This window comes from Oncorhynchus gorbuscha, linkage group LG13 (genome assembly GCF_021184085.1).
Source record: "Oncorhynchus gorbuscha isolate QuinsamMale2020 ecotype Even-year linkage group LG13, OgorEven_v1.0, whole genome shotgun sequence".
Lineage (NCBI taxonomy): Eukaryota > Metazoa > Chordata > Actinopteri > Salmoniformes > Salmonidae > Oncorhynchus > Oncorhynchus gorbuscha.
In genome coordinates, this window is record NC_060185.1 from 73,034,550 (window position 1) to 73,053,211 (window position 18,662).

The 18,662-nt window shown below is 40.3% G+C and overlaps 1 protein-coding gene across 2 annotated transcripts in view; it reads right to left on the reverse strand.

Moving 5' to 3' along the window:
* Positions 1–18,662, reverse strand: part of LOC123993494 (leucine-rich repeat and immunoglobulin-like domain-containing nogo receptor-interacting protein 2) — a 346,736-nt gene that overhangs the window by 122,544 nt on the left and 205,530 nt on the right. For both annotated transcript variants that reach the window (XM_046295695.1, XM_046295694.1), the window contains exon 4: positions 15,350–15,422. The gene's annotated coding sequence lies outside the window, so the exon portion shown is untranslated. The remainder of the gene's footprint in view (positions 1–15,349; positions 15,423–18,662) is intronic.

Sequence of the window (18,662 nt, forward strand, 5' to 3'; positions counted from 1 at the left end):
TCTGCATTGTTGGAAAAGGACCCGTAAGTAAGCATTTCACTCTTAGTCTACACCTGTTGTTTACGAAGCGTGTGACAAATAAAATGTGATTTGATTTGTATTCAATTCAATGAAAATCAGTTCCATAATAACTTGATTTGCATTGTATTTCATACCCAGTGGTTGTAATGACATAATTTTGGCATCATTGCAACCACTTCCTGTTGAATTTTGCCTTGAGATTTCATAGCATAGCGTAAGTCATTATAATGAGGATACGTCTTGTAGTGGGAGAAAGGAAAAACATACAGATCCATTGAGAGCTTATTCAACTAATATTACTGAAATTGTCTGTACTCTTAGACTTGAAAATAGAACTGTGTCACGTTTTTTGGGTCAAACTGCATGTATTTGACTCTATTCATACTGTATCCCTATACCCCATCTTCCTAGAAACCGTCACTGAATTCAACTCTCCTTTGTGCCCAGAGGAAGCAGGGAAAGCAGGCACTGCCTTATAGCTTGGGGCAAAAAATTATAATAATTGAAACATCCATGCCCATAATAAATTATCATAACCCCAGTTGCAATGAATTCGTCGATCGTTTCTTTCTGTCCACTATCAGCTGCTGGCAGGCCTGCCTCCGCTGCCTCAACTCTACGGACACTCCCCTTTACTCAGAGCATGTGCTAGCTAAAGCTTTCTCTGCTGTTTCAGCCTTTTCAGAGGAAGCTTCAACACCTGGGAGTGTGGAGCTGGACTTGGAAGGATGGTCAACAGTTAGTGAAAAACTATTTTTATTAAAAGGTGAAACCAACAGCTTGATGTGCTCCTCTCAGTCTTGGGCCATAGAGGCTAGTTAATGGAGGCTAGTTAAGGATCATATCACCTCTACCTTACTTGACAGCCAAGACCCACTTCAATTTGCTTACCGCCCCAATAGACCCACAGACGATGCAATCGCCATCGCACTGCACACTGTCCTATCCCATCTGGACAAGAGGAATACCTATGTAAGAATGCCACTGCCTGTTCACCACGCTATCAGCCAGAAGGTGCTGTCAGTACAGGTGCATCAAAACTGGGCCCGAGAAAATAGCCATCACCAGGCGGCTTCCACCCAAGTTACGTAACCCTGCACCTTAAAACCTCTTGGGGCTAGGGGGCAGAATTTTCACTTTTGGATAAATAGCGTGCCCAATTTCAACTTCCTGCTACTCATACCAAGAATATAAAATATGCATATTATTCATAGATTTGGATAGAAAACACTCTGAAGTTTCTGTTGTTATTGCCAAGGGATATTTCTTAGGAACCTGTTTTCAGTTCCTGCCGCTTCCACTGGATGTCACAAGTCTTTGGAATTTGGTTGAGGTTATTCCTTTGTGCAATGAAGAAGTAGGCACAAGACGTGAAAAGTGGTGCTAGTTTGTTTTCATTCCTGTATTGAACACAGATTGCCCAGTCTACAATTTGATAGAATATTAACGTTTAAAAATACCTAAAGTTGTATACAAAAGTAGTTTGAAATATTTTGGCAAAGTTCATAGGCAACTTTTGAAATGTTTTGTAGCGACGTTGCATTTTTTGTAAGCTGTTTTTTTCTGGATCAAACACGCTTTATAAATGGACATTTTGGATATATATGGACGGAATTAATCGAACAAAAGGACCAATTGTGATGATTATATTGGAGTGCCAAGAAAAGAAGCTTGTCAAAGGTAATGCATGTTTTATATTTTATTTCAGCGTTTTGTGTAGCGCCTGCAGGGCTGAAATATGCTAACCCCTTTGTTTACTGCTGGTGCTATCATCAGATAAAAGCATTTTAAAAATCTGACACGTTGGCTGGATTCACAACGAGTGTAGCTATAATTGAGTATCTTACATGTGTGATTTAATGAAAGTTTGAATTTTATAGTATTTTATTTGTATCTGGCGCTCTGCATTTTCACTGGCAATTTGCCAGTTGAGACATTTGCGTCCCGCCTATCCCTAACTAGTTTTAAGAGGCTGCTGTCCCATATACATGGACTTGAAATCACTGGCCACTTAATAATGGAACACGAGTCACTTTAATAATGTTAACATATGTTTGCTTTACTCATCTCATATGTACAGTTGAAGTCGGAAGTTTACGTACACCTTAGCCAAATAGATTAAAACTCAGTTTTTCACAATTCCTGACGTTTAATCCTAGTAAAAATGTATTCCCTGCTTTAGGTCAGTCAGGATCACCATTTTATTTTAAGAATGTGAAATGTCAGAATAATAGCAGAGATAATTTTTTATTTCAGATTTTATTTATTTCATAACATTCACAGTGGGTCAGAAGTTTACATACACCCAATTAGTATTTGGTAGCATTGCCTTTAAATTGTTTAACTTGGGTCAAATATTTTGGGTACCCTTCCACTAGCTTCCCACAATAAGTTGGGTGAATTTTGGCCCATTCCTCCTGACAGAGCTGGTGTAACTGAGTCAGGTTTGTAGGCCTCCTTGCTCGCACACACTTATTCAGTTCTGCCCACAAATGTTCTATTGGATTGAGGTGGGGGCTTTGTGATGGCCACTCAAATACCTTAACTGTGTTGCCCTTAAGCCATTTTGCCACAACTTTGGAAGTATAATTTGGGGTCATTGTCCATTTGGAAGACCCATTTGCGACCAAGCTTTAACTTCCTGACTGATGTCTTGAGATGTTGCTCCAATATATCCACATAATTTTCCTGCCTCTTGATGCCATCAATTTTGTGAAGTGCACCAGTCCCTCCTGCAGCAAAGCACCCCCATAACATGATGCTGCCACCCCCACAACATGATGCTGCCACCCCCACAACATGATACTGCCACCCCCATGCTTCACGGTTGGGATGGGGTTCTTCATCTTACAAGCTTACGAGTGTATGTAAACTTCTGACATTAACTGTATATACTGTATTCTATTCTACTTTATTTCAGTCTATGCCACACCAATATTGCTCATCCTAATATTTGTATATTCCTTAATTCCATTATTTTACTTTTAGGTTGTGTGTATTTTGTGTATTGTTAGATCGTATTGCACTGTTGGAGATAGAAACACAAGCATTTCACTACACCCGCAATAACACCTGCTAAACATGTGTATGTGACAAATACAATTTGATTTGATTTTAGAACATAGGTTGGTGGAAAAATGGTTGGTGGAACGATGTATTATAGAGACACATTCTTTTCCCTTGCTACACTATATGAACAAAAGTATGTGGACACCTGCTCGTCAATCCAAAATTATGTGCATTAATAGAGTTGGTCCCCCCTTTGCTGCTATAACAGCCACTCTTCTAGGAAGGCTTTCCACTAGATGTGGAACATTGCTGCGGGGAGTTACTTCCATTCAGCCACAACAGCATTAGTGAGGTAGGGCACTGATGTTAGTCCTGGCTCACAGTCGGCGTTCCAATTCATCCAAAAGGAGTTCGAAGTGGTTGAGGTCAGGGTACAGTGCAGGCCAGTTAGATTCTTCCACACGATCTCGACAAACCATTTATGTATGGACCTTGCTTTGCGCACGGGGGCCTTCTTCCCCAAACTTTTGCCAAAAAGTTTGAAGCACAGAATCATCTAGAATGTCATTGGATGCTGTTGCGCTAAGATTTCCCTTCACTGGAACTAAGGGGTCAGCATGAACCATGAAAAAAAGCCCCAGACCATTATACCTCCTCAACTAAACTTTACAGTAGGCACTATGAATTCGGGAAGGAAGCGTTTTCCTGGCATCCGCCAAACCCAGTTTCATCCGTTGGACTGCCAGTTGGTGAACCGTGATTCATCACTCATGAGAATGCGTTTCCACTGAGTCCAATGGCAGCAAGCTTTACACCACTCCAGCTAACGCTTGGCTTTGCGCATGGTGATCTTAGGCTTTTCTGCAGCTGCTCGGTCATAGAAACCCATTTCATGATGCTCCCGACAAACAGTTATTGTGCTAAAGCTGCTTCCAGAGGCAGCTTGGAACTTGGCAGTGAATGTTGCAACTGAGGACAGACAATTTTTACAGCGCCACACACTTCAGCATTATGCGGTCACGTTCTGTGAGCATGTGTGGCCTACCACTTCGCAGCTGAGCTGTCACTTACCGTTGACCAGGGCATCTCTAGCAGGGCATAAATTTGACAAACTGACTTGTGGCCACGTTGAAAGTAACTGAGCAGTTAAGTGTGGCCATTCTACTGCCAATATGTGTCTATGGAGATTGTATCTTTGACTCTGAATTGTTTAAAAGTGGCGTGTTTATCTGCCAGAGAAATCAATATGTAGGAGAAATGTTACGTATATAGCCAACTCTGGGTCAGGAATACAGGAAATAGTGACTTAACATGTAATTTAAAAACCCTTGAGGAGAAAATGACTCTTAATTAAACACGGATTAGTATTTTGCTCTTTTGTATCTGTAATGCATACTGTGGTACAATGATCACTGAGATCATATGCAAATACTCCAATAGACAAATATTTATGGCGGTTATTAGAAGGAAATCAATCAATGTGTAGATAACAGGATTTTTTAAATTTAGCCATGTGGGTTTTGAGAGTCAATTGATTCGGATTAAAATCAATGCATATACTCTTAAATTGATCTGAGGCCGGGGATTGCCAATCCAGATTCAAATCCCATAAAATGACCAACTCAGATGACAAAAAATGTGTTACAGTAACACGAATACCATCGGTCATGGCAGCAGGGGGGAGGATAAATCCCAGCAACAAATAAATGGATAATCTGATTTATGGACACATCTACAACCAGGAGCTGAAATTTCTCTGGAGCAGAAATATTTAAAGATTGGGATGCCATGAAATTAGATGTTACATTCAGAACCAGTCAAAATTTTGGCTACACCTACTCATTCAAGGGTTTTTTATTTATTTTTAGTATGTTCTACACATTGTAATTTATGTTTTATTTTATTTATTTAACTAGGCAAATCAGTTAATAACAATTCTTAATTTAACGTCTTGCTCCTACCTGACACGCAGGCGTCCCATCTAGACATCTGGAAATGCAAATGCGCTACGCTAAATGCTAATAGCACTCGTTAAAACTCAAACGTTCATTAAAATACACATGCAGGGTACTGAATTAAAGCTACACTCGTTGTGAATCCAGGCATCAAGTCAGATTTTTCAAATGCTTTTCGGCGAAAGCATCAAAAGCTATTATCTGATAGCATGTAACACCCCAAAAGACCCGCAGGGGACGTAAACAAAATAATTAGCATAGTTGGCGCTACACAAAACGCACAAATAAAATATAAAACATTCATTACCTTTGACCATCTTCTTTGTTGGCACTCCTAGATGTCCCATAAACATCACTATTGGGACTTTTTTCGATTAAATCAGTCCATATATAGCCTAGATATCGATCTATGAAGACTGTGTGATCAACAGAAAAAATAGCGTTTTATAACGTAACATCATTTTTTTAATTAAAAAAGTCGACGATAAACTTTCACAAAACACTTCGAAATACTTTTGTAATGCAACTTTATGTATTAGTAAACGTTAATAAGCGATCAAATTGATCACGAGGCGATGTATATTCTATAGCTGTACGTCTGGAAATAATGTCCGGGTAAATCTCAACCAAAATATCTGGTCAGAGACCGGAAGAACTACGCTGCCTCGTGTCTGTTTGACCAAGAAACAAATCGTAGGCAAATGACAAGACTGTTGACATCGTGTGGAAGAGGTAGGTATTGCAACCTTGGCCCCATTTAATGTGGTTCACGTTTAACAATGGGTTGAAGTGGCGCATAGATATATTTTCCCATTTTCAGTGGTCAGATTTTCCTGCACTTTTCGATGAAACGCACGTTCTGTTATAGTCACAGCCGTGATTTAACCAGTTTTATTAACGTCTGAGTGTTTTCTATCCACACATACTAATCATATGCATATACTATATTCCTGGCATGAGTAGCAGGGCGCTGAAATGTTGTGCAATTTTTAACAGAATGTTCGAAAAAGTAGGGGGTAGGAGTAACAGGTTAAAATGACGGCCTACCAAAAGGCAAAAGGCCTCCTGCGTGGACGGGGGCTAGGATAATTGATTTTTATTAAATAAAATATAGGACAAAACACACATCACGACAAGAGAGACAACACATCACTACATAAAGAGAGACCTAAGACAACAACATAGCATGGCAGCAACACAACAACACAACATGACACAGCAACACAACAACATTGTAGAATAAGTGAAAACATCATAAAGATGAAATAACAGATATGAAATCATGTACAGTAGTAACCGAAAAAGTTTTTAACAAATCAAAATATATTCTACAATGTAGAAAATAGTAACACATAAAGAAAAACCATTGAATGAGTAGGTGTGTCCAAACTTTTGACTGGTACTGTATATGGTCATCTCCTCCCCCTTTCTATCATCTGTCACATCTAAATACATTATAATAATTTACTTCAGCGTCTTTATCAGCGACAGAACCATTTCATGTTTCAGAGAGAACCAGAATGTCAGGACTTGAGTCCTGTACCCAAATGTCAAGTGTGTCCATTTTTGAAATCATTCAGTACTTTGCACCTTTAGCTGCATTAGCCCAAGTCCCGTACGAGACTTAAAGTCAGAGGGGGTATTCTGCCTATTTCCTTAAGAGCTAACAGGCACAGGGTCATCTGCAGCTATGTGTTTAGTGAGCTGATATTAAGCCAAGGTCCCTGGCCAATCACGTGAGAGCAGAGTACACTGAGCATTTTGGGGACACATTATAGGGACACATTGTAGGACCATAGAAGATATACTATATGCATTCAAATCTTGTTCACGGCTGAACATTTGCCACAAATGCATGCCTGTTGCATTCCAACACTAAGGAGAAACTGAAACATGCCCAAACATTTCTACATTTTCTGGTGGGAAAGTATTGCAGCACTCTTTGTATTGTCCCCATGTGTCAGTGGCAAGCTGTGTAATCCCTCTTGATACATTGATGTATTCTAATTAACAGCTCTGTCACGTTCTAGCTGCGTCGCCGGGATGGAGTGTGGCAGGAGAGGATGTCACCTGGGTACCAGGGATGTTTTGAAATGCAACAGGGCCTTTCTATTATACAGCCATCCAGCTGGAAGAGGGGCTGGGTGGTTGGGAGGAGGGAGGGAGGGAGGGAGGGAGCAGGTATGGTGAGCCATAGAGAGGACAAACCAACCTAATTTGTGATGTAGTCAAGCTGATTCCTGTGGGCCACCCCCATCCGCCCACCTCTCCTCCAGATCAATATAAAGAGTGAGCCCAAGTCGAGTCAGAAGAATGTCTGTCAAAACTTGTTATCAGCCCTCGTGGAAGTGTGGGTTGATTAGTGTCTTAAAATCACATTTTGTAAGAGTGAGCCACCATCAATATCGTAAACAGTGGTGCAAATGGATGGAATATGGAACAGGTTGACTATTGGAGAGGATGAGGGCATTATTGCCTTAAGCTTAAATTTGATCATGTGATATGTGGAAAGAAATGGCCAGACAGGAAAAGGAGTAACCTTGCTAAGGAAAATATTGATTTGATACTTAAGTCTGCCCATTGCTGGAGGGAATACATACATACACACAAAACATACGTAGGTCAACTAATAACGTAAGTATGTTCAAACAGAGCTCATCATCCAGAACACTACTACTACTAGAACTACTTCTACTAGGACTACTTCTAACACTACAACAACTACTACACCTACTACTACTACGACTAGGACTACTTCTACTAGGACTACTTCTAACACTACAACAACAACAACTACTACACCTACTACTACTACTACTACTGCTACTATCACCACTACTATCACTACTACTACTAGTAATATCACATACTACTGCTACTATTACCACCACTATTACTGCTGCTTTTACTGCTATTACTACTACTACTACTAAACAACAACTACCACTACTACTAACAGGCCTGCTACTACTACTGCTGCTGCTTTTACTGTTACTACTACTGCTATTACTACTAAAATTACTACTACTACTGCTACTACTGCGTCTATTACAACTGCTGCTACTACTACTACTACTGCTATTTATGCTGCTACAACTACAAATTACAGTATATTGCTCCACATCAAAGACAATGTTACCTTTCCTTGTGGTATTGAAAGAAAACAAGGTGAATGCAAATCTCATTGCCATGATGTTTTGAGCACAGTTGAAATACATTCAGGAGTGCAGTATTGAGCGAGAAAGGATTGTTATTCAAAAACAATCAATAATGCACTTAATTTACAGTTGGATGTTGCCAACATGCAGGTTGGGATTCAGTCAATGGTTTTGCAAATGAATACATGTATTGATTCTCATATGTAATGACGTTTCTTTGTTTTTGAGCCAATGGTGCATACTGATGGGTCCTCTAGGTTTGTTTAGGACAATTCTCAATGATTCACAGCACAGTGTCTGCAGGTTGAACAGAGTTGAACAGAGTGCCCATCAGACACCATCTGTGTCCCAAATGGCACCCTATTCCCTATATAGTGCACTTCTTGTGACCAGAGCCCTAGAGGATAGGGAGCAATTAATGACATTTATATTGATTAGGGAAATCTGGGGAGTTGGTGAGGCAGTTTAGTTTAATGCATCATTTAATATTAAACTGCAACTGGATGTTTTGCTTGTAGCTTAAATAGATAACGTTTGCCACAATAAAATCTGTGGAGGGACACGGCGTCAGAACACCACTTCTATTACTACTGCTACTACTACTGCTACTGATAATACTACTACAAGGACGACTTCTACTACTACTACTACCACCACCACCACCACATTACTCCTACTATGGCCAGTATTACTACTACTACCACTACTACTAGTGAACATTACCACTACTACTACTACTACTACTGCTACTATCACCACTGCTGTTGCGACTATCACCACTGCTGCTGCTTCTATCACTGCTGCTGCTGCTACTATCACTGCTGCTGCTGCTACTATCACTGCTGCTGCTGCTACTATCATCACTGCTACCATCACCGCTGCTGCTGCTACTATCACCACTCCTGCTGCTACTATCACCACTGCTGCTGCTACTATCACTGCTGCTACTATCACCGCTGCTGCTGCTACTATCACCACTGCTGCTGCTACTATCACCACTGCTGCTGCTACTATCACCACTGCTGCTGCTACTATCACCACTGCTGCTACTATCACCGCTGATGCTGCTACCACTACCACCACTACTACTACTACTGCTACTACTACTACTACTACTACTGCTACTACTGCTACTACTGCTACTACTACTGCTACTACTGCTACTACTACTACTAATTACAGAATACTGCTCCACATCAAAGATAATGTTACCTTCCCTAGTGGTATTAAAAAAAATCTAGATAAATGCAAATCTCATTGCCAAGAGGTTGAGCATGCTATCCCTTGCTGTAAACTAGTCATATGTTGTTGATGTACAACTCAACTGCACATTCAGGAGTGCAGTATTGAGCGAGGAATGATTGTTATTCAAAAACAATCAATAATGCACTTAATTAACAGTTGGCAGTTGCCAACATGCAGGTTGTAATTCAGTCAATGGTTTTGCAAATGAATACAGGTATTGATTCTCATATGTAATGACGTTTCTTTGTTTTTGAGCCAATGGTGCATACTGATAGGTCCTCGAGAATTGTTGAGGACAATTCTCAATGATTCAATCCCCTGAAACTACAGCGCAGTGTCTGTAGGTTGAACAGAGTGCCCATCAGACACCATCTGTGTCCCAAATGGCACCCTATTCCCTATATAGTGCACTCCTTGTGACCAGAGCCCTAGAGGATAGGGAGCCATTAATGACATTTTTATTGATTAAGAAAATCTGGAGAGTTGGTGAAGCAGTTTAGTTTAATGCATCGTTTAATATTAAACTGCAACTGGATGTTTTGCTTGTAGCTTAAATAGACAACGTTTGCATCAATAAAATCTGTGGAGGGACACAGCGTTTTAATTGAGATCAAAAAGTGTACGCCACGCTCGGCTGAGTCTTCCCGTGAGAATGGAGAGATGAACATTTAAGAGTAATACTGTGGGATGACACTATCTGTCTGGAGTCTCGTTCCCTTCACACAACATCACCTTCACTTGTCTTTCAATCGAGGCCTATCATCTCTATCATTCATGTTGAGGGGCTGCGATAAAAGTCTGTCAGAGTTCTGACTTGTTAATTAAAAACTCTTGAGTGTTATGGATTAACAGCGTTGGGTATCCTCCTCCCCCATACATGATCGTATGAACAAACATGCAGCGGGGGAACACGCCTTGGATGAGAGTTGATGCTGTGTGCAGAAATGACAGAAGGGGCATTGATTAATGGAGTATCAGCGATCGGGGCTTGCATGCCTTGTTAAAAACGAGATAATATTATAAACACACGCAATTCCCACCAGAAATCATCTCAGCCAAATGTGATGAAATATCCTGTGAAACATTCCAAAAGTCACTTCATGTTGAAAGTATACAGTTGATCAAATTATTACGATAGAACTCCTTTTTATTTATGTATTTAACCTTAATTTCACTAGGCAAGTCAGTTAGGAACACATTCTTATTTACAATGACGGCCTACCAAAAGGCAAAAGGCCTCCTGTGGGGACAGGGGCTGGGATTAAAAATAAAGATTTGGAACAAAACACAACAAGAGAGACACCACAACACTACATAAAGCGAGACCAAAAACAACAACATAGCATGGCAGCAACACATGACAACACAGCATGGTAGCAACACAACGTGGCAGCAGGACAACATGGTAGCAGCACAACACATGGTACAGACATTGGGCACAGACAACAGCACAAAGGGCAAGAAGGTAGAGACAACGATACATCACGTGAAGCAGCCACAACTGTCAGGAAGAGTGTCCATGATTGAGTCTTTGAATGAAGAGATGGAGATCAAACTGTGCACTTTGAGTGTTTTTGGCAGCTCGTTCCAGTTGCTAGCTCCAGCGAACTGAAAAGAGGAGTGACCCAGCAATGCGTGTCTGTTTTGGGGACCTTTATTAAACGGAATGTGACTGGTAGAACGGGTGTTGAATGTGGAGGATGAGGGCTGAGGTGGACATCTCAGATAGGGTGGAGTGAGGACTAAGAGGGTTTTATAAATAAGCATCAACCAGTGGGTCTTGCGAAAGGTATACAGAGATGGCCAGTTTACAGAGGACTATATGTGTCCTATAAGAGAATTGGTGGAAAATCGATTGGCCGAATGGTAAAGAATATCTCGCCGCTCAAGAACACCTTTTCCTGATGATCTATAAATGAATTCTCCATAATCTGTCATGGGTGGGACAGTCATCTGAATCAGGGTTAGTTTGACAGCTGGGGTGAAAGAGTTGCAATGACGATAGAGGAAAGCAAGGAAAGCAAGTGTAGATTTAACCTTAAATTGCAGCTTTGATATGTGCTGAGAGATGGACAGTGTAGTGTCTAGCCATACTCCCAAGTACTTGTATGAGGTGATTACCTCAAGCTCTAAACCCTCAGAGATAGTAATCATACCGGTGGGGCGAAGGGCATTCTTCTTACCAAACCACTTTATTTTTGAGGTGTTCAGAACAAGGTTAAGGACAGCGAAAGCTTGTTGGAAACTAAGAAAACTTTGTTGTAGAGCTTTAACACATAATCCGGGGAGGTGCCAGCTGAGTATAAGACTGTATCGTCTGCATATAAATGGATGAGAGCGCTTCTTACTGCCTGAGCTATGTTGTTGATGTAAATTGAGAAGAGCATGGGGCCTAGATCGAGCCTTGGGGTACAACCTTGATGACAGGCAGTGGCTGAGACAGCAGATGTTCTGACTTTCAATACTGCACTCTTTGAGAGAGGTAGTTAGAAAACCAGGCCAAAGACCCCTCAGAGACCAATACTCCTTAGCCGGGAATGGAATGGTCTGTCGTATGAAAATCTTTGGCAAAGTCAATAGAAATAGCAGCATAACATTGCTTAGAATCAAGGGCAATGGTGACATGATTGAGAACCTTGTAAGGTTGCAGTGGCACATCCATAACGTGAGCGGAAAACCAGATTGCATACCAGAGAGAATACCATAGACATCAAGAAAGCCAGTCAGTTGATTATTGACAAGTTTTTCCAACACTTTTGATAAACAGGGCAAAAAAGGAATGGGCCTAGGATCAGCTTGATCTCCCCCTTTAAATAAAGGACGCACCTTGATGGCCTTCCAAGCCATGGGAGTAGAGACAGGTTAAAAAGGTCAGAGATAGGCTTGGCGATGATAAGGGCTGCAACCTTAAAGAAGAAGGGGTCTAAACCATCTGACCCAGATGTTTTTGTGGGATCAAGTTTAAGGAGCTCTCAGACTCAGTGACAGCCTACAGGGAGAAACTTTGTAGCAGGGCAGGGGAAAAAGTGGGAGGAGCACTACCATGTTGTTAAATAGTAACTTATACCTGACATAGGACAATTCAAATTTAACTGCACACACTGTTGCATATTGAACTTCAATAGCCTTTAAATTGGAATATTCATAATTCACACTTGAAATGTGATGATGTTTGTCATTTGTCACGACTTCCGCCGAAGTCGGCCCTTTAACTTGTTCGGGTGGTGTTCGGCGGTCGACGTCACCGGCTTTCTAGTCACTACCGATCCATTTTTGTGTTTCGTTTTGCTTTGTCTGATTACACACACACCTGTTTTACATTCCCTCATTACATTCCCTATTTAACCATCTGACATACATTTCTGTTCTGTCAGTGATTGTTTATGTCGTTAGTGGTTGTGTTCGTGTTAGAATTTTGCTTTATTCTTTGAGTAAACTCAGTTGGATTACTCCATACCTGTGTCCTGCGCCTGACTCCGCTTTCACTCTGCACCCAATCGCTGACATCATTATATTATTAATACCAATAAAATGGCACAATGCATGGTGGGGGACGTGAATCACATTGTATGTAAACCAATTATTTTCCCACTTTGGTCTGGAGGGTCAGTCCCCTGAGCAAAGAGCTTGATAAATACTGGAAAGTAAAATGTAAAACAAACAAAGGAAAAATCCTTAGGGGAAACAAAAATGTGTCACTTTTGGGAACAAACACAAATATATCTTTCATATTCAGGGAGACTCAGTTCCGTTTGAAAATTCCTTCAGTCTGTTTCGAATGGCATTAAAATATCACAAGTAGCAGTTAGGCGACTAACATTAGATTGCCCATAAGCCTCAGAACCACCTATGTTTGTTATTTTAATCCCTTCTTGTGACCAGTTAGAGCCTTTAATGGGGTCAAATGACTGTTCCCCAACCACAATATGTTTCAGCAGTCAAATGAGATGTATCAGAGAAATAGGAATCCCTCATCATCTCTGTGGGTTGTATCATGGGAATATGTGGAACACACAGTATATTACCAATAAAGAGTATTAGGTGATATGTCACTGCCCCATTTTGTAATATGTTATACCCTTTATAATGTAGATCGAATGCAGCCCGTAAATTCCTCTTGTTTTCTCTACAGCTCACCCTCAATTTAATGCATGACTCCCTGCTCTTTCCAATTCAGGTGCATTAGCCGTATATTCAATCAAGCATTCACCTCTATAATTGTTCCCCCCACAATAGGACCACAGTTGAGGAAAAACACCCAGAGGGACATCAATTACCTGCTAATGGCTTATATGTTTCAATACAACCACTTAACACCTTTCCCTTCTCCAAACTCAAAATGGCTACCGTAGACCATGATTAACCAATGACAACAAAAGTTTGTACACACCCACTCATTCAAGGGTTTTTCATTATTTGTACTACTTTGTAGTATTTTCTAGTAGCCAAAAAAGTGTTAATCAAAACAAAATATATTTTAGATTTTAGATTCTTTAAAGTAGCCACACTTTGCCTTGATGACAGCATTTAACATTCTCTCAACCAGCTTCATGAAGAATGCTTTTCCAACACGTATATTGAGCACTTGCTGGCTGCTTTTCCTTCACTCTGCAGTCCAACTGATCCAAAACCATCACAATTGGGCTGAGGTCAGGTGATTGTGGAGGCCAGGTCATCTGATGCAGCCCTCCATCATTCTCCTTCTTAGTCAAATAGCCCTTACACAGCCTGGAGGTGTGTTTTGGGTCATTGCCCTGTTGAAAAACAAATGATATTCCCACTAAGTGGAAACCGGGCGAGGTGGAGTATCGCTCCAGAATGATGTGGTAGCCCTGCTGCTTAAGTATGCTTTGAATTCTAAATAAATCACATACAGTGTCACCCGCAGAGCACCCCCACACTATCACACCCCGTCTTCCATGCGTCACAGTGGGAAACACACATGCAGAGATCATCCGCTCACCTGCTCTGCATTTTACAAAGACACAGCGGTCGGAACTAAAAATGTCAAATTCAGACCAAAGTACAGATTTCCACAAGTCTATTGTCCATTGTTCATGTTTCTTGGCCCAAGCAAGTCTCTTCTTCTTATTGGTGTCCCTTAGTACCGGTTTCCTTGAAGCAATTCGACCATGAAGGCCTGATTCACGCAGTGTCATCTGAACAGTTGATGTTGAGAAGTGTCTGTTACTTGAACTCTGTGAAGCATTTATTTGGGATTAAATCTGAGGTGCAGTTCACTCTAAGGAACTTATCCTCTGCAGCAAATGGAACTCTGGGTCTTCCTTTCCTGTGGCGGTCCTTATGAGAGCCAGTTTCATCATAGCGCGTGATGGTTTTTGCGACTGCACTTGAAGAAACTTTCAAAGTTCTTGAAATTTTCCGCATTGACTGACCATGTCTTAAAGTAATGATGCACTGTCGTTTCTCTTTGCTTATTTGAGTTGTTTTTGCCATAAGATGGACTTAGTCTTTTACCAAACAAGGCTATCTTCTGTATACAACCCCTACCTTGTCACAACACAACTGATTGGCTGAAGCTCATTAAGAAGGAAAACAAATCTACAATGACCTTTTAACATGGCACACCTGTTAATTGAAATGCATTTCAGGTGACTACCTCATGAAGCTGGTTGAGATAATGCCAAGAGTGTGTAAAGCTGTCATCAAGGCAAAGGGTGGCTACTTTGAAGTATTTCAAATGTAAAATATATTTTGATTTGTTTAACACTATTTTTCTTACTACATTATTCTATGTGTTATTTCATAGTTTTGATGTCTTCACTATTATTCTACAATGTAGAAAATTGTAAAAAAAAAAAGGAAAACCCTTGAATGATTAGTTGTCCAAGCGTTTGACTGGTGCTGTATATACAGTACATGGCTCTGATCACAACTGTAATCAAAGTCAAACAGTTGAGACAAAAACAGATTATCACAGTGTAAATGCTTGGTACTCACCACTTTGAGAAGCAATCATCCTCTCAGCCATGGTCTGTTGTATTTCCCCCAGTTATTACTGTTTTTCAGGCTTCTATATGTGGTTGAGAGAGAGAGAGAGATTTGATTTATTAGGATCCCATCAGCCGACGCCAATGGCGACAGCTAGTCTTACTAGCATCCGACACATAACAAAAAAAAACATTACAGACAAAAGACTGCATAATACTGTACATTTCCTTGAATTTGTTCTGGAACTGGGGACTGTGAAAAGACCCATGGTGGTATTTTTGGTGGTGCAAGTGGGTGTTAGTGCTTTGTGTAAACTGACTATGCAAACAATTTGGAATTTTCAACACATTAATGGTGACCCGTTTAACTAGGCGTATGTTGCAAGTCACAATTTCACAGGAGAGCTATTTGAAGGTTATTTATTTATTTATTTATTTATTTTTCAGCAAAATGCATTTTTTGGGGCAGAAATGCCTTCTGGAACATGTGAACTTTCATGTGCCTTAATAACAAACTCTTATGCTATCTGTAAATACAATCAGTGGAATACAATCAGTGGAATTAGAGTATGACAGAAAAATAGATTACATCTTCAAACTAATGTCAACTGTGGTATGGCATCTGTGACAGAGAGATATGTCTATCATGCATGATGATGTATATGGGTAAGATAGTCTAGCTAGCTAAATTTTCAGATGTTGAACGTTTGACAGAAATTGGTTTAATTTCAAGCTGAAGTGTACTGTTAGCTAACTAAGGTTAGCTGGCTGGCTCCCTTGCTATGTTACGTGTATGACATTATTATTCGTATCCCAGAACCATTTGCTTTGCTAGTTAGCTAGCTAACATTAGGCTCTAACATTGAACCTGGTTGGTTAGCTCCCAGCAGATTCATGCAGAGTAGTAATAACATGATTTGGCACTATGTTCATTATTGTTTAACTAGCTAATGTTAGCTGGCTGGCTCGTTAGCAAAACTTTACATGACGTGTGTGATCATACACTTTACCTAGCTAGGTTCATTGTTTTCCTAGCTAGCTAGCTACATGTCTTAACCTCTTGAAGCTAGGGGGCACTATTTTTATGTTTGGAAAAATAACGTTCCCAAAGTAAACGGCCTATTTCTCATGACCAGATGCTAGAATATGCAGATAGACAGATTAGGATAGAACACACTCTAAAGTTTCCAAAACTGTCAAAATATTGTCTGTGAGTACAACAGAACTGATATTGCAGGCGAAAGCCTGAGGATAATCCAATCAGGAAGTGCCTCTTATTTTGAAATCTCTGTGTTCCTATGTGTGCCTGTCCTTCATTTAAAGGGATATCAACCAGATTCCTTTTTCTGTGGCTTCCGTAAGGTGTCAACAGTCTTTAGACATAGTTTCAGGCTTTTATTTTGAAAAATGAGCGTGAAGGATCACATTGCGTAAGTGGAGAGGTGGGGACTCAGAGTGAGTTAGTGCACAATTGAGTAAATCAGCCATTGTTCCTCCCGCTGTTATGGAAAAATGGTCCTTCTGTAGCTCAGTTGGTAGAGCATGCCGCTTGTAACGCCAGGGTAGTGGGTTCGATTCCCGGGACCACCCATACGTAGAATGTATGCACACATGACTGTAAGTCGCTTTGGATTAAAGCGTCTGCTAAATGCATATATTATTATATATTATAAAAAGCTACACACTCTGTTGATATATTATCGGATATATATTTTAAAAACTACCTGAGGAATGATTATAAAAAACGTTTGACATGTTTCTGTGGACATTATGAAGAATGAAGACTATTTGTAATTTCCGTCTGCGTTGTCGTGACCGCTCTTTCCTGTGGATTTCTGAACATAACGCAACAAACCAACGTCGGTATTTTGGGTATAAAAATAATCTTTATGGAACAAAAGGAACATTTGCTGTGTAACTGGGAGTCTCGTGAGTGAAAACATCCGAAGGTCATCAAAGGTAAACGGTTCATTTGATTGCTTTTCTGATTTTCGTGACCAAGCTTCCTGATGCTAAGTATACATAATGCTATGCTAGGCTATCGATAAACTTACACAAACGCTGGGATTGCTTTCGCTGTAAAGCATAATTTCAAAATCTGAGATGACAGGGTGATTAACAAAACGATAAGCTGTGTTTCAAAATATTGCACTTGTGATTTAATGAATATGAATATTTTCTAGTAATATTATTTGACTGTTGCGCTATGCTATTCAGCGGTTGCAGACGGAAATTATCCCGCTACAGGGATTGGTTGTCACGATCGTCGTAAGGAGCGGACCAAAATGCAGCGTGGTATGTGTTCATGATGATTTTTTAATTAAAGAGAGCACTGAACACTGAATACAAACTATACAAAACAATAAACAAATAACGACCGTGAAGCTATAATGAGAACTGTGCTGACACGAGCAACTAACATAGACAATCACCCACAACCCACAATGACAAAACAGGCTACCTAAAAATGGCTCCCAATCAGAGACAATGACTAACACCTGCCTCTGATTGAGAACCATATCAGGCCAAACACAGAAACAGACAAACTAGACATCCAACATAGAATGCCCACTCAGATCACACCCTGACCAAACAAAACATAGAAACATACAGAGAAAACTATGGTCAGGGTGTGACATTGGTAGCATCAAGAAGTTAAGCTAAAGTGTACAATACCCATTGAATATGGCCGGTGTCAATAAACATTGGTAAAAAAGCATAAAGAATTTGTTGACAGCAGAGCTGGTTAGGCTGTTTTCATATTATCCAGAGGTAAACAAATCATCGGTCAGAGTGTCAAGCGTGCGCTCTAAATTTACATTTAAATGCTCAGAGAGCGAAACGAGATGGTGGGGCTAAAGCTTAAGAGGGTGTGAATGATGCTGAATGGGTGTAGACAAAGAAGAGCCATTTTCTCAGAAGTGAGTTTACAAGTTTATCAACTTTCAAAGCATAATTACTTTCTTACTGTTCCTAAAAAATACAGTGTATGATATACCGTTTTGTAGCTCTGAGTCTCTAATTTTATCAAATTTTAAAAACACTCTTTCAAATTTTGCTACATAAGACCAAATCCAGGTGGTGAGTCACAATGATGTTTCTTATAAAAACAAGAAGTGATCCAGTCAGTCTTTCCTCAACTTTTAGCCAAGAGAGACTGGCATGCATAGTATTAATATTAGCACTATGAAGATTACAATGAAGAGCAAGATGTGCGGCTCTGTTCTGGGCAAGCTCAACTAGGTCTTTCACTGCAGCACTTAACCATATGACTGGACAATAATCAAGATAAGATAATACTAGAGCCTGCAGAACTTTCTTTC